Source organism: Melozone crissalis, unplaced genomic scaffold (genome assembly GCF_028551555.1).
Source record: "Melozone crissalis strain CALT ecotype California unplaced genomic scaffold, PUWL_Pcris_2 ptg000066l_1, whole genome shotgun sequence".
In the NCBI taxonomy this organism is placed as follows: Eukaryota; Metazoa; Chordata; class Aves; order Passeriformes; family Passerellidae; genus Melozone; species Melozone crissalis.
Window position 1 is genome coordinate 5002312 of NW_026535844.1, and position 12568 is coordinate 5014879.

Genomic DNA, 12568 nt, shown 5'->3' on the forward strand with positions numbered 1-12568 from the left:
TGGGGCCCCCTTGGGCCCTGGGGTTGATCCCTCAGGGGCTGTAGGAACTGTGCCCTGGCCTTTGCCTTCAGCTTGGCCTTTTGCTGCTCCCTTCTTACACTCACCTGCTGTGCCTTTGTGCCCAAGTGCTGCAGGGCCTTCTTGTGCCCCTCCTGCAGCCCCCCTCAGTGCCTGTTGGGTGCTTGTCTTGCTTTACAAGAGAGGTGTCTGCTCGGGAAGGCCGAAAAAGCCTCTCTTGGAATGGAGAATGCAGTCCCCCTCCCTCTTAATTTTTCGACTAGTGAAATGAAGGGGTTCTCAGGCAAAGATATGGGAATAGGAATACCAGTTCCTTACTAGTGTGTATAATAAAGCAAAGAAACACCAACAGCTGCAGCACTGACAGCAAACAGAGCCTGGACCCAGTCCCGGCCTTTGGGCTGCGGCGCTTTCCCCTTGGGTGCAGTTCCGGGCACGGCCGGCAGGGGCACTGGTGGCTCCCGCGGGGCGGGGCAGTGCATCCCTCCCATGGGAACCTCTCTGAACGGAAATAGAGCAATCCCTTCATCTCACTCTTTCACTTTTTTACCTTCTCTAGCCTTTCTCCCGTGTTTTAGGAAAGAAGTTGGAGAGGACTGCCTTTTAACTGAGCTCCTAGTGTTTCAATAAGGTGCTTCCTGTGGAGAGAGAGAGTTTCCCTGAACAGCCGGAGCTGTGGTTACCAAGGGGACGTAACTCAGAGCAGGACGGGGTCAGGGGAGGATATCCCGCCGAGGCTCAGTCGGAGTGTGGGCAGAGTCTGCTGCCGGAATTCCCAGAGGGGGATCTTCCCGTGGAGCGCGAGCCGGAGCGTGGGTAGCCCCCACATGGCTGATGGCGGCTGATCCGGCAGCTCCCGGCAGCACAAAGGCAGGTGGGAGAGCCTGGCAGCAGCGGCGGTGCCCAGCGCAGGTGGCACGGGCAGGGCAGCCGGGGATGGGATGGCTGGGATCCCCCCTGGGTGCGGTGGGCGCGGTGACCTCGGAGCACGCGGCAGGACAGAACAACCCCCATCTTCCCCAGCATGGCCGGCAGAGCGGCCGCGGGCCAGGCAGTGGGAGCAGGGCACACAAATTGAGCGACAGCGCCGGGGCAGGTGGAGCTGCCCTGGGCAGTGAGGCCGCACCTGGGATGGAACTCGGGGCAGGCGGAGCTGAGGCGGGCAGCGAGCCGGGACCCGGGACAGGCGCCTCGGCCGTGAACGGAGGGGGCAAGACCTGCAGAGGATCCCACTCTCTTTCTGATTTTTCCTCTTGTTCCCCTCCCTCTCACTTCCCCTTTTTCTTTTCTTGTGTTTTCTTGAATGTTTCTGATACTTCAAAAATTTTTTATTCTCCTAAAATCTCCTGTCTAACATATGGCATATTCTCTTTCTTCTAGATTAAATGGGTTTTTTTACAAATAAATCCAGAGCCTAGCAAATCTAAACTTCTGCTTGGATACTTTGAAATGGTCAATGAGCTAACTCATGACCTCCTAATGTTGTTTTTCTCATCACCATTTTATTTATCCTTTGGCAAATTAGGGATACATCCTAAATCCGAAAATCCCAATGCACCCATAGTTCCTTAAAAAATGATCACACAAAGCTTGAGTACCCCAGTAGGTTTTCTGATGCCTGTCTTCTAATATTTTCCTAGTAAGCATATTTTATTAAGTAATTGTCTTCCATCAAGAAGATAAATCATTTCCCTGATTTATCTTGTTCATTTCCTGTCTTGTTTAATTCTTTTTCCTCAGCTTCCCTAAACTTTAGAATTTCCAGTTTTTCCTGGTTTGGAGTTAATATTAACATAACTCTTTCAGCTCCATTTTCTGCTGCATCCTTAGCTTTGTGATCTGCCAAATTATTTCCTCCTCTTTCTGGGGTCTTTCCCTTTTGGAGTTCCCTAATATGTACTATAGCCATCTCTTTTAGGTAATTGTAATGCCTCTAAAACCTCTAAAATAAGTTCCTCATGTACTAATCCTTTTCTTCTTGAATTAAGTAATCTTTTTCCTTTCCAAATTTTTTACAGGTATGTACTACTCTATAGCCATACCTTGAATCAGTATATATAGTTCCTTTATTTGTGTTAAATATTCTAGTGCTCTTTTTAAAGTATATAATTCACAAGTTTGAGCTTACTAGTTTAAGGGGAATTTCCCTTTTTCCATAGTTTGCATGTTTTTCCCATCGACGACTGCATACCCTTTATTTTCTCCTTTTGCAAGGAGTTGTATCTCTCTTTTTTTCTTTTTTGTCCCTGTATGCAACTTACTGGTTTTCTGTCTCATTTTTCAAGATCTTCTCTATTCATCTTCTGCCTATGTTTTTCACATTCACTAACAACCTAAATACCACTTTTCTTTCAACTACACCCACAAAAATAAAAAACTTTTTTCTCACACTACTTTCAGTACAACACACCACCCTCCAAGGAAATAGAGTGAAGCTTAAAATACAGAATCTACATTACCTATATTTTCATTCATATACATTCACTCACTTTTATTTCTTACTCACTTCCACACATTCTTTCCCACCCTCAGGACACAGAGTGGATCCCTGTTGACAGAGAATCATGGGTCCCTGTGGCCCCCCCTCACCTTTGGGGTGGCCTCTGGGTCTCAGTATCTCCGGGCTTCTGGGAGGGCCCTGACTCTGCTGCCTCCGGTGCCGTTCACCTGTGAGGCTGATTTGTGTGTCACTCACACTCTTTAGCCACGGCCCCCTCACACGCCCTGGGGACAATGGCCCCTTTGCAGGTCACCTGTACCTTATGCCACAGCCCCCACACGCCCAGGAGAACAATGGCTTATTTGTGGGTCACACACTCCTCTTTCCACAGCCCCCCCTTCCCACCCACCCGGGAAGCTGAGGCTGATTTTGTGTGTGACTCACTCTCACACACAACAAGACAACAATAAGGTACCTTTTGTTATAAATGATCAAATCCAGAGCCAAACTTATAAGAAAATTTAGCAAAGATTTATTAATTTGTCTGTACAACTGAAGTTCGGTCGTCAAAATCACCACAGCCAAGGGTCAGCGTCAAGCCCGGGTTCGGTGCTGGGTGAACACGGATCTGACCTCTGAATGTCAGAGTCTCCCCCTATTCACAAATGCTGCCTGGTGCAGCGAATTCTTTTACAGTTTATTCTGCTCGAGACAGAGATGACCAAATGTTCTTTGTGTCTCTTCCCATGCATAACCTTGGCTTTACCTGAGCAGAGGTGGACAAAGACTCAGTCCAGGTGTCTGATGTTGTCAGTAGACTCCAGGGAAGTCAGCATTCACATGCATCAGGGTGGGGCTGTGGATCATCTTGGTAGCTGTAATAGTCGAGGCGATAATCACTCTTGGCTGGACCTGGTGACCCGGGGAAGCCAGCGATTATCGCCCTGGAAGCTTCTATTCTTTCATAAAAAACCCCGATGTTTATCTCAACCAAGTCCAGGAACTGGATGTATATGAATAAGACACTGCTCCTGGCCAGGATGGTCAAGAGACATAGTGTGGATTTTACAATATTTTATACATTAGTAGCATGAATTATCTCTACCATATACTACACTTTCACATCACCTATTACAAGTTTAGGTGTTTCTGGCCAGTCTTGGTGCTCTTGGATATCCCTCAACCCAGCTGTGTTGTCCAACCCCAGATGCTCTTGAGCATATCCTCAATCCGGCAGAATTTTGCTCAACCGTGGATGCTCTTGGAATGTTAATTCCTCAATCCAGCAGGTTTTATTTCTAGATGCTCTTGGGCTCTCTTATCCCTCAAACCAACAGAATTTTTAGGAGCCCCTTTTGTCCCATTTCCTAGTGAATTTGGCTCGGAAACTCCTCTGCTCCCTTCCTCCGAGGGGTCCAGCCCCTCTCTGAGACCCAGTCCCAGTTACCCCGGGGGATTCTCTCACTCCTCTTATCACTCGCTGTGTCTCTTTACTGGCTGCTTCCCTTGCGGAAAGTTGGAAAGGCAGCACGGGAGACTCCGGCACTCACTTGGCAGGTCTGGGACAACTAGCCCTCGTCTAATTCACAGCCCAGAGCAGAGAATGAGGGGAGAAGGGAGCCCGGGAGCCCAAAGAGTCCCGGCATCCCGAAATGGGGAGAGTGAAGCAGGGGGAGCTTTTGGCATTGCTGGGACTGCCAGCAGCCTGGGCAGGGCAGGCACCAAGGAGAATGGGGACCCCCAATCCAAGCGTGACCCCAGCAGCTGGGATAGGGGGAACCCCCGAACACCAGAGGGGAGGGACCAGGGACGGGGAACTCCTGGGAGGCTTTTTCAGGGCTGAATCGGGGTGTTTGGGAGGTTTTTGTGGAGCCCAGATGGCCAGTGACTTGTAGAGATGGACTTGGGCAGAGGGACCTTCAAACTCAATGTGTTTTGGGGAAGATGAAACAGGAAAGCCTGATACATATGATTGTCTGGCAAAAGATTTTGTGTACATAAAAAGTATAAGGAAGATTGGAATGAAAGCTAGATCTGAGAAACCTCAGTTAGTGAACAACTGGAAAACAATGGTGTGGCCCAACTGAAGGTAGTCCCCTTTTGATGAAAAAATTCCCTCTGCTCGCAGACAGATCCAAGGGTCAGAGCAGACCCCACTAGCTGAGCAGAAGAGGTCCAAAGAGGAGTTTTTAGGGTTTAAAGTGTAACACAGTATGGTGATGTAATGACTTTTATAGGCTGTATGTAAATGCTCTAGGATTTGTATCTTGTACTACATTGGTTAGTGAGAAATAGAATATCTAACACAGAAGAAGATTGATTGTATTGTAACGGGAACCTCGCTCTCCTATGCTCTTCTCCTCTTACTCTCTTACCCTCTCACCCTCTCTACCCCTCTCTTCTCTCGGGCCTGCTCCGAGCTGTGCCTGGCAGCTCCAAGCAGGGCCCTGCACCCAGGCCCTTAGCAATAAACCGCAAGTTCCACGTCCTGGATGCAGAGCTCTCTCATCTCCGTCCGTCCCGACCGTCCCACCCCCTGACGCTCCTACAAACGTGCTCATCCCTTGTTTTCCCCAAACCAGGATTTCCCATTGCCAACCCCAGGGAGGCTGCAAGGAAGAGGAAGATGCCCCAGGACACTGAGGCAGGTGAGGAGGAAGTCAGTGCCCCTTTCCCCTCTGTGCTGCTCCATCTCCCAGCCCAGCACGGCCCCGGCTGCAGCTCAGCCCTGGGAGGATCTCCTTGCCCTTGCCTGTGGCACGGAGGGAAATCCCATCCTGTCCTTGTCCTTCCTCCCCCAGAGCAGGAGCTGAGCATGGAGAGCAGGGAGGACAAATGCCCGCGGCAGAACCTGGTGGAAGAGGCCGTTTTGAGCGGCTCCACGGCGCAGGAAGCCAACGGGGAGGAAAAGCCCCGGAGATACCGCACGAGGAGGGGCTGCAAACGCAGCCGGTGGGGATCTGAGGGGGAAAGAGCCAGCCTGGGCCGGGAAGGCGGCCGGAGACAGAGCCAGAGCTCGGAGCTGGTGCTCCATGAGCAGCTCCATGATGGGGAGAAGCCCCACACATGCGTGGAGTGTGAGAAGAGCTTAAGGTGGAACTCTGAGCTGATCAGGCACCAGAGGATCCACACTGGGGAGAAGACCTACGAGTGTGGGGAGTGTGGGAAGAGCTTCGGCCAGAGCTCCAGCCTGATTGTGCACCAGAGGACCCACACTGGAGAGAAGCCCTACAAGTGTGGGGAGTGTGGGATGTGCTTCAGCCATAGCTCCCACCTGATCAGGCACCAGAGGACCCACACTGGGGAGAGGCCCCATGAGTGTTCCAAGTGTGGGAAGAGGTTTAAGACCAGCTCCTGTCTCATCCAGTACTATCTGAGTCACAGAGAGGAGAGGCCCTTCCAATGCCCCGACTGTGGAAGGGATTCAAGAAGAACTCCCACCTCATCAGACATCGGCGCATCCACACTGGGGAGAGGCCCTACGAGTGTGATAAATGCAGGAAGAGGTTTCAGACCAGCTCCAATCTCCTCCAGCACTGCTGGATTCACAGGGAGGAGAGGCCCTTCCGCTGTCCCGACTGCGGGAAGGGATTCAAGTACAGCTCCGCCCTCATCACCCACCGGCGCATCCACACTGGGGAGAGGCCGTACGAGTGTCCCCAGTGTGGGAAGAGCTTCTCCAGGAGCTCTCACTTGACCCAACACCAACAGAGGCACCACTAAGGGAAGCCCTGCGAGTGCCCCGAGTGCGGGCAGAGCTTTGTTCGCTGCTCCAGCTCCATCCCCCACTGGAGGAGGCACTTTGGGCACAGCCCTGGTCACTCACATTCCCTGGTGATCCATGTTGAGAACACACCTGGCTGCTTCTACTTTTAATCTCACCTGCATTTTTTTCTATTCTCCATCTGTTTGCACTGCAGAAGCCAAGAGGAATGGATCTGTCACCTCAAAACCACTGAAATCCCAGTGAAAACAGCTCAATCTTACTCCAAAAAGAGCTCAAACCCACCTGAAAAAACTCAATCCCATGCCAAACTCACTCGATTCCGCAGCCTTTAAGCTGAGATGAGGTTGGGAAATGATTTAGAGTCGTGGGATCTCAGTTAGAGTGGTGGGATGGAGATTGTGTGGGGCTGGGTGTGTGGGATGTATTTGACAGCAAATAAAACTCTGAGACTTACTGATTTCTCTCCCGTTCATGTTCAGTCTGTTGCAGTTCTGTTTGCAGAGTGCCGCCTTCTCAGCTCATTGTCTTGGTGTCCCCTTTTCTCTCCTACCTCTCTTTGCCTGCTCTGTTTCTCTCTCAGTGTCTCCCTGGACCCACGGACCACCAGAGACCCTCCCTATATTTAACTGCCTCAGGGACCACCCAATACCCTCCCCTGATTTATTGCCCCAGTGACCACCAAAGACCCTCCTCTGATTGAATTGACCCTTCCCCTGATTTAATTGACCCCTGCCACGAAAGAGCCTCCCCTGATTCAGTTGACCTTTCCCTGTTTTAATTCCCCTTCCCCTGATTTAAGTGACCCCTGCCCTGATTGAGCTGTGCCCTTCCCTGTTTTAATTGACCCCTGCCCTGAATTAATTGACCCCTGCCCTGATTTAGATGACCCCTCTGTCACCACAGACCCTCCCCTGATTATTTATTATTTTATTTCCCAATTATTATTTCAATTCCCAGTCCCAGGAGCTGAAGTCCTGAAGGCCGGCATGGAAATGTCTCTGTAGGATTTTGCTCCATTTCCCTTCAAGGGCAGGAACATCTTTTCCTGGCTGGAAGCTGGAATTGCAGACTTTTGGAATGTGTGCAGGGCAATACGGACTGGCATCAAACATGGAGTGGGATCAAATAGGGGTTGGGATCAAATGTGGACTAGGATCAAACAGGGACTGGGATCAAATAGAGACTGGGATCAAATATGGACTGGGATGAAATACGGACTGGGAGCAACTATTCACTGGGATCAAATATGGACTGGGGTCAAATATGGACTGGGATCAATTATTGATTGGAATCCTACAGTGTGAGATAAACTGGACTGAGCTTATATAGACTGGGATCAAATATGGGCTGGGATCAAATATGAATTGGGATAAAAAATGGACTGGGATCAAATATGGACTAAAATCAACTATGGACTGGGATAAACTGGACTGGGATCAAATATGGACTGCGATCAACTTTGGACTGGGATCAACTTTGGACTGGGATCAAATATGGCCTGGATCAAATATGACAGATTTTATGGACTGGGATCAAATGTGGACTAGGATAAGCTATGGATAGGGATCAAATATGGACTGGGATCAAATATGGATTGGGATCAAATGGACTGGGTTCCTACAGACTGGGATAAACTGGACTGAGATTATATAGATGTCGTGGTTTGAGAGGAAGTTAGTTTTCTGGGATATGAGGTGGTCAGGCCAATAGGTGCTCACATTTGAATACTGGCACCTGGTTTGGCCACTGGGGACATTGGATACGCCTCTGAGAACTCAGGGGTTAAAAAGCAGAGCACTCCGGGGGAAGCTCTCTTGGGTTCCAGCGAGGGAAGCCGGTCGGGCCTCCCCTGCCCAGCTCCTGGCTGGTTTGGGGCTGGGTGAGGTAGGCCTGGCCCGAGGATGGAAGGGTGGAAGAGCCCCGAGAGGCATCGGGCAGCCACACCTCCCCCCCAGGAGACTGAGAGACAGAGCGCCTGTGCCACCATGAAATTTGATATCCTGTGCTGGCAGCACAGCCCGGCTGGCGGAGAAGGGCGGGGGGATGCAGCGAGAAGGGGTCCGGGAGCTGTGGGAGCTTTGGATGGGCAGAGCCCGAGCTTTTAACCCTTTTTCGGACAAGGAAAACTTTGCAGAATATTAACCTTTCCTAGAAGAGAGATAAGAGATGAAATGGAGGAAGGAAATGTGCAAGTGTGAAGGTCTGGGCAAGTGAAAGATATTAGGAGAGTAGAGAAGAATCTTAGGTGGGAAGAGATGATGGAGTGGCCTTAGCTGGACTTTTCCTGTATAGCCATGGACAGAACCATGTTTCCTGTGACACAGAGACTGCATCCAGGGGGAGGCAATGGCTCAGAGCCAAGAGGGTTCAGTGTTGGTACCCCTTGGCCCCAAGGGGTGAAATTTGGGGGGCACAGGTGTCCCAAAGATGAGACTGTGCCCTTTTTGGAACAGGACAAAGCATCCTTAAAAGGACAACTCTAGAAGCAGCTCTGGTCCATGTGCAGTGGTGAGAGCACTGGACATGGAAGGAAGATGTCACGATGGCAGATGTTCTCAGGGCGGTGCCACGAGTGACATGGAAACACACGAGATTTCAGCGGTGTTTCCTGGGGAAGCCTATGGCACAAGAAGGATTCCTCTCCCCTTGATGAACTGAGAATTGATTACCTAAAGGGTGGTGATGGACCGAGAGTTGGTGATTTGGGGAATAGATGTATTGGAAATTTGATGGCGGGGGGAGGAAATGTTTTTGGAAAGTTTTCATTTTCCCTGTGTGTTTCTTGTTACTCAGAGTTGTAGTTTAGTTAATAAAGGTTTCTTTTCTTTATTTCTAAGTGGGGGCCTGCTTTGCTTATTCCTGGTCACATCTCACAGCAGACACCAGGGAGCATATATGTTCATGGGGACACTGGCATTGTGCCAGCATCAAACCATGACACCTACACTGCCAGCTGGCCTTTTTCCACCTCTCCAGCCATCCCCACAGAGCATTGGCTACCATTCATGAATCAGTGTAGAGGCAGAGCTTTGGCCATTTCTCTCCCTTAGCAATGTCCAGGGACAGCTGAACAGCTTTGACTTCTGTAAGTTGACTTGATCCACCTTCTCCTTCAGCAGCCTCTGCAACCTGTCGTGTGGGGCTCCATACGGCTGCTTTCCACTTCTGGTTCATCCCTACGATGTGACAGGAACCGTCAGTGAAAAGAGTGTAGCGCGTTTCCTCTGGGGGCAGTTGGTTATAGGGAGGAGCCTCTTCAGCCCGTGTCACTGGTTCTTGTGGCTCTTCATCAGTAAGACCAAAGTTCTCACCTTCTGGCCAGTTTGTAATTATCTCCAAAATCCCAGGGTGATTCAGGTTTCCAATACGGGCGCACTGTGGGATAAGAGCAATCCGTTTACTCCATGTAGCGTCAGTGGTGTGGTGGGGGGTGGGAACCCTTCCTTTGAACGTCCACCCCAGCACCAGTAGTCGGGGTGCCAGGAGGAGTTGTGCTTCCGTGCCAATCACCTCTGAGGCAGCCTGGACTCCTTCATAGGCAGCCAAGATTTCCTTCTCTGTGGGAGTGTAGTTGGCTTCTCACCCTCTGTAGCTTCGACTCCAAAATCCCAGTGGTCGGCCTCGAGTCTCCCCAGGCACCTTCTGCCAAAGGCTCCAGGACAAGCCATGGTTCCTGGCTGCAGAGTAGAGCACGTTCTTCACCTCTGGTCCTGTCCTGACTGGGCCAAGGACAACTGCATGAGCAATCTCCTGCTTGATCTGGGCAAAGGCTTGTTGCTGCTCAGGGCCCCAGTGGAACTCGTTCTTCTTGCAGGTGACCAGGTAAAGAGGGCTCACGATCTGACTGTACTCAGGAATGTGCATTCTCCAAAAGCCTATGGCACCTAGCAAAGGTTGAGTTTCTTTCTTATTGGTCGGTGGAGACATCGCTGTGATCTTGTTGATTACGTCTGTAGGAATCTGATGCCGTCCATTAATAAGGCCTCCGATCAGCCTTATCATGAAGCAGAGCCTTGGTGCTCAGGATCTCAGTCCCTGAGGAGGGACCAGGTGCCCGAAGCCAGCTCAGGCCAATGCCGCAGGGCTACCTTTCTAGCAAGCCTGGTGATATTCAGCTCTATAGTGATTAGCAGCTCTTAGGACCTCAGCTCTTTGCTTGCTGCGTAGTGGAGCCCCGGGCTTGAGGCAGCAGCAGACGGAGAGAGGAGAAGGAGAAGGCAGAAGCTGTTCCACAGAGAAGGCTTTATTTGGGGGTCCGCAAAGGGTCTCAGCTCTTCTTCTTCTGAGCTAGTAGGGTACAGCATGCTACTTTTATAGGCTTGGCAAGTATCCAAACTTGACCAATGGCAAGGGATTAGGGGGACCATAAAATGACCGATAGGTAAAGGCTACCATGGCATTTTCTCACATGGTTATAGAATAGGTTATAGGGCAGATGTCCATGGAGTCAGGAAGCTTCCTTGCTGCTGTGTCAGCATTCCTTTTGTTAGATTCTCCATGGTGCTTTTGCTAAATGTATGGGGTTTACTACAGTCCATCTTGCCACTTCACTGCCAGGAACTGAATCTCATGAGCTGGTCCCTTTACCTTGACTTTTTAATGGCAAAACCAGCTCCCAGGAGGATTTGGATGATTTCCTTCCCTTTCTCAAACACTTCCGCAGCTGTGTTCCCCCCACACAATGATGTCATAAATATACTGCAGATGTTCTGGAGCCTCTCCCCTTTCCAGTGCAGCCTGGATCAGTCCATGGCAGATGGTGGGGCTGTGCTTCCACCCCTGGGGCAGTCGGTTCCAGGTGTACTGCACTCCCCTCCATGTGAAAGCAAACTGAGGCCTGCATTCTGCGGCCAGAGGAATGGAGAAAAATGCATTGGCAATGTCTATAGTGGCAAAGCACTTTGCTGCCTTGGACTCCAGCTCGTACTGGAGCTCTAATATGTCTGGCATGGCAGCGCTCAGTGGTGGAGTCACTTCATTCAATGCATGGTAATCCACTCTCAAGTCAATCTCCATTCTCCTTCAGATTTTTGCACAGGCCAAATGGGGCTGTTGAAGGGTGAGTGGGTCTTGCTGACCACACCTTGGCTCTCCAGCTCTCGGATCATCTGTTGGATGGGGATCACAGATTCTTGAGTGGTTCTATACTGTCGTCGATGCACTATGGAAGTGGCAATTGGCACTCGTTGCTCTTCTCCCGTCAGGCATCCTACTGCAGATGGATTCTCAGACAACCCAGCAAGGTGTTCAATTGCTGGATGCCCTCTGTCTCTACAGCAGCTATTCTAAATGCCCATCTGAGTCCTTTTGGGTCTTTGAAGTACCCACTTCGAAGGTAGTCTATGCCCAAAATACATGGGGCCTCTGGGCCAGTCACAATAGGATGCTTCTTCCACTCATTTCCCGTTAGGCTCACATCAGCTTCCACCAAAGTGAAATCCTGGGATCCCCCTGTCACACCAGCAATAGAAACAGACTCTGTCCCTACATGTCTTGATGGGATTAACGTGCATTGCACACCAGTATCGACCAAAGCTTTGTACTCTTGTGGTTCCGATGTGCCAGGCCAACGATTCCACACAGACCAAAAAACACGATTTTCCCTTGCCTCTACCTGGCTAGAGGCAGGGCCCCTCTAAGCCTGGTTATCTTTCTTTCCCTGGGCATATGTTTTGGATGTTCCTTCGAGGGGATCAGATATGTCATCATCATCATACCTGGCCATTCGGCTACGGGCAACTGGAGTTGCTTTCCTTCTGGTGGCTTCCTTCAGTTCTCTCACCCGTCATGCCAGAACAGCAGTAGGTTTCCTATCCCACCTTCTCGTGTTTTCCCCACAATCACGCAGATAAAACCACAACTCAGCTCATGGGGTGTATCTTCTCTCACCATCTGGGAAACGTCTGCCTTGGACACCAGAACCTCGGATCTGTACTGCTGAAATTTGGAGAAGGTCTTCTGTAATCTCCTCTCTAAGCTTCTTATGGTTCTCCTCTATCTTATCCTCTAAGTTCTGCAGACGTGTTTCTACCGCTGCGATTCTGGCATGTGTCGGGCCATGTACAGCAGCTGCATATGCTCGGAGCTTCCTTGCCATGTCAAGCACAGTCTCATCCCTCTCATCCCTCTTCATGATGGCTAAGGCAGAAGCATATTTGTGTGTCCCAAGTCGTACGAGTGTTCGCCACATCACAGACGTGCATGGTACTAAGTCTGGGTTCCTAGTTGTTACATCATCGGTGAAGATAATCTCTGCCACTGCCATTTCTCTCAGGCATTGGATCCCTTGCTCTATTGTCTTCCACTGAGTTTTCTGCATATAGAGATCGTCTGCGCACAGGTATCTTTCTGCTACACTTCTTAGGACCCTTTCCCAGAGGCTG

The 12568-nt window shown here is 50.5% G+C and overlaps 1 pseudogene; it reads right to left on the reverse strand.

Moving 5' to 3' along the window:
- The window catches only part of LOC128945560 (uncharacterized), a 1627138-nt pseudogene that overhangs the window by 641941 nt on the left and 972629 nt on the right, over positions 1-12568 (reverse strand).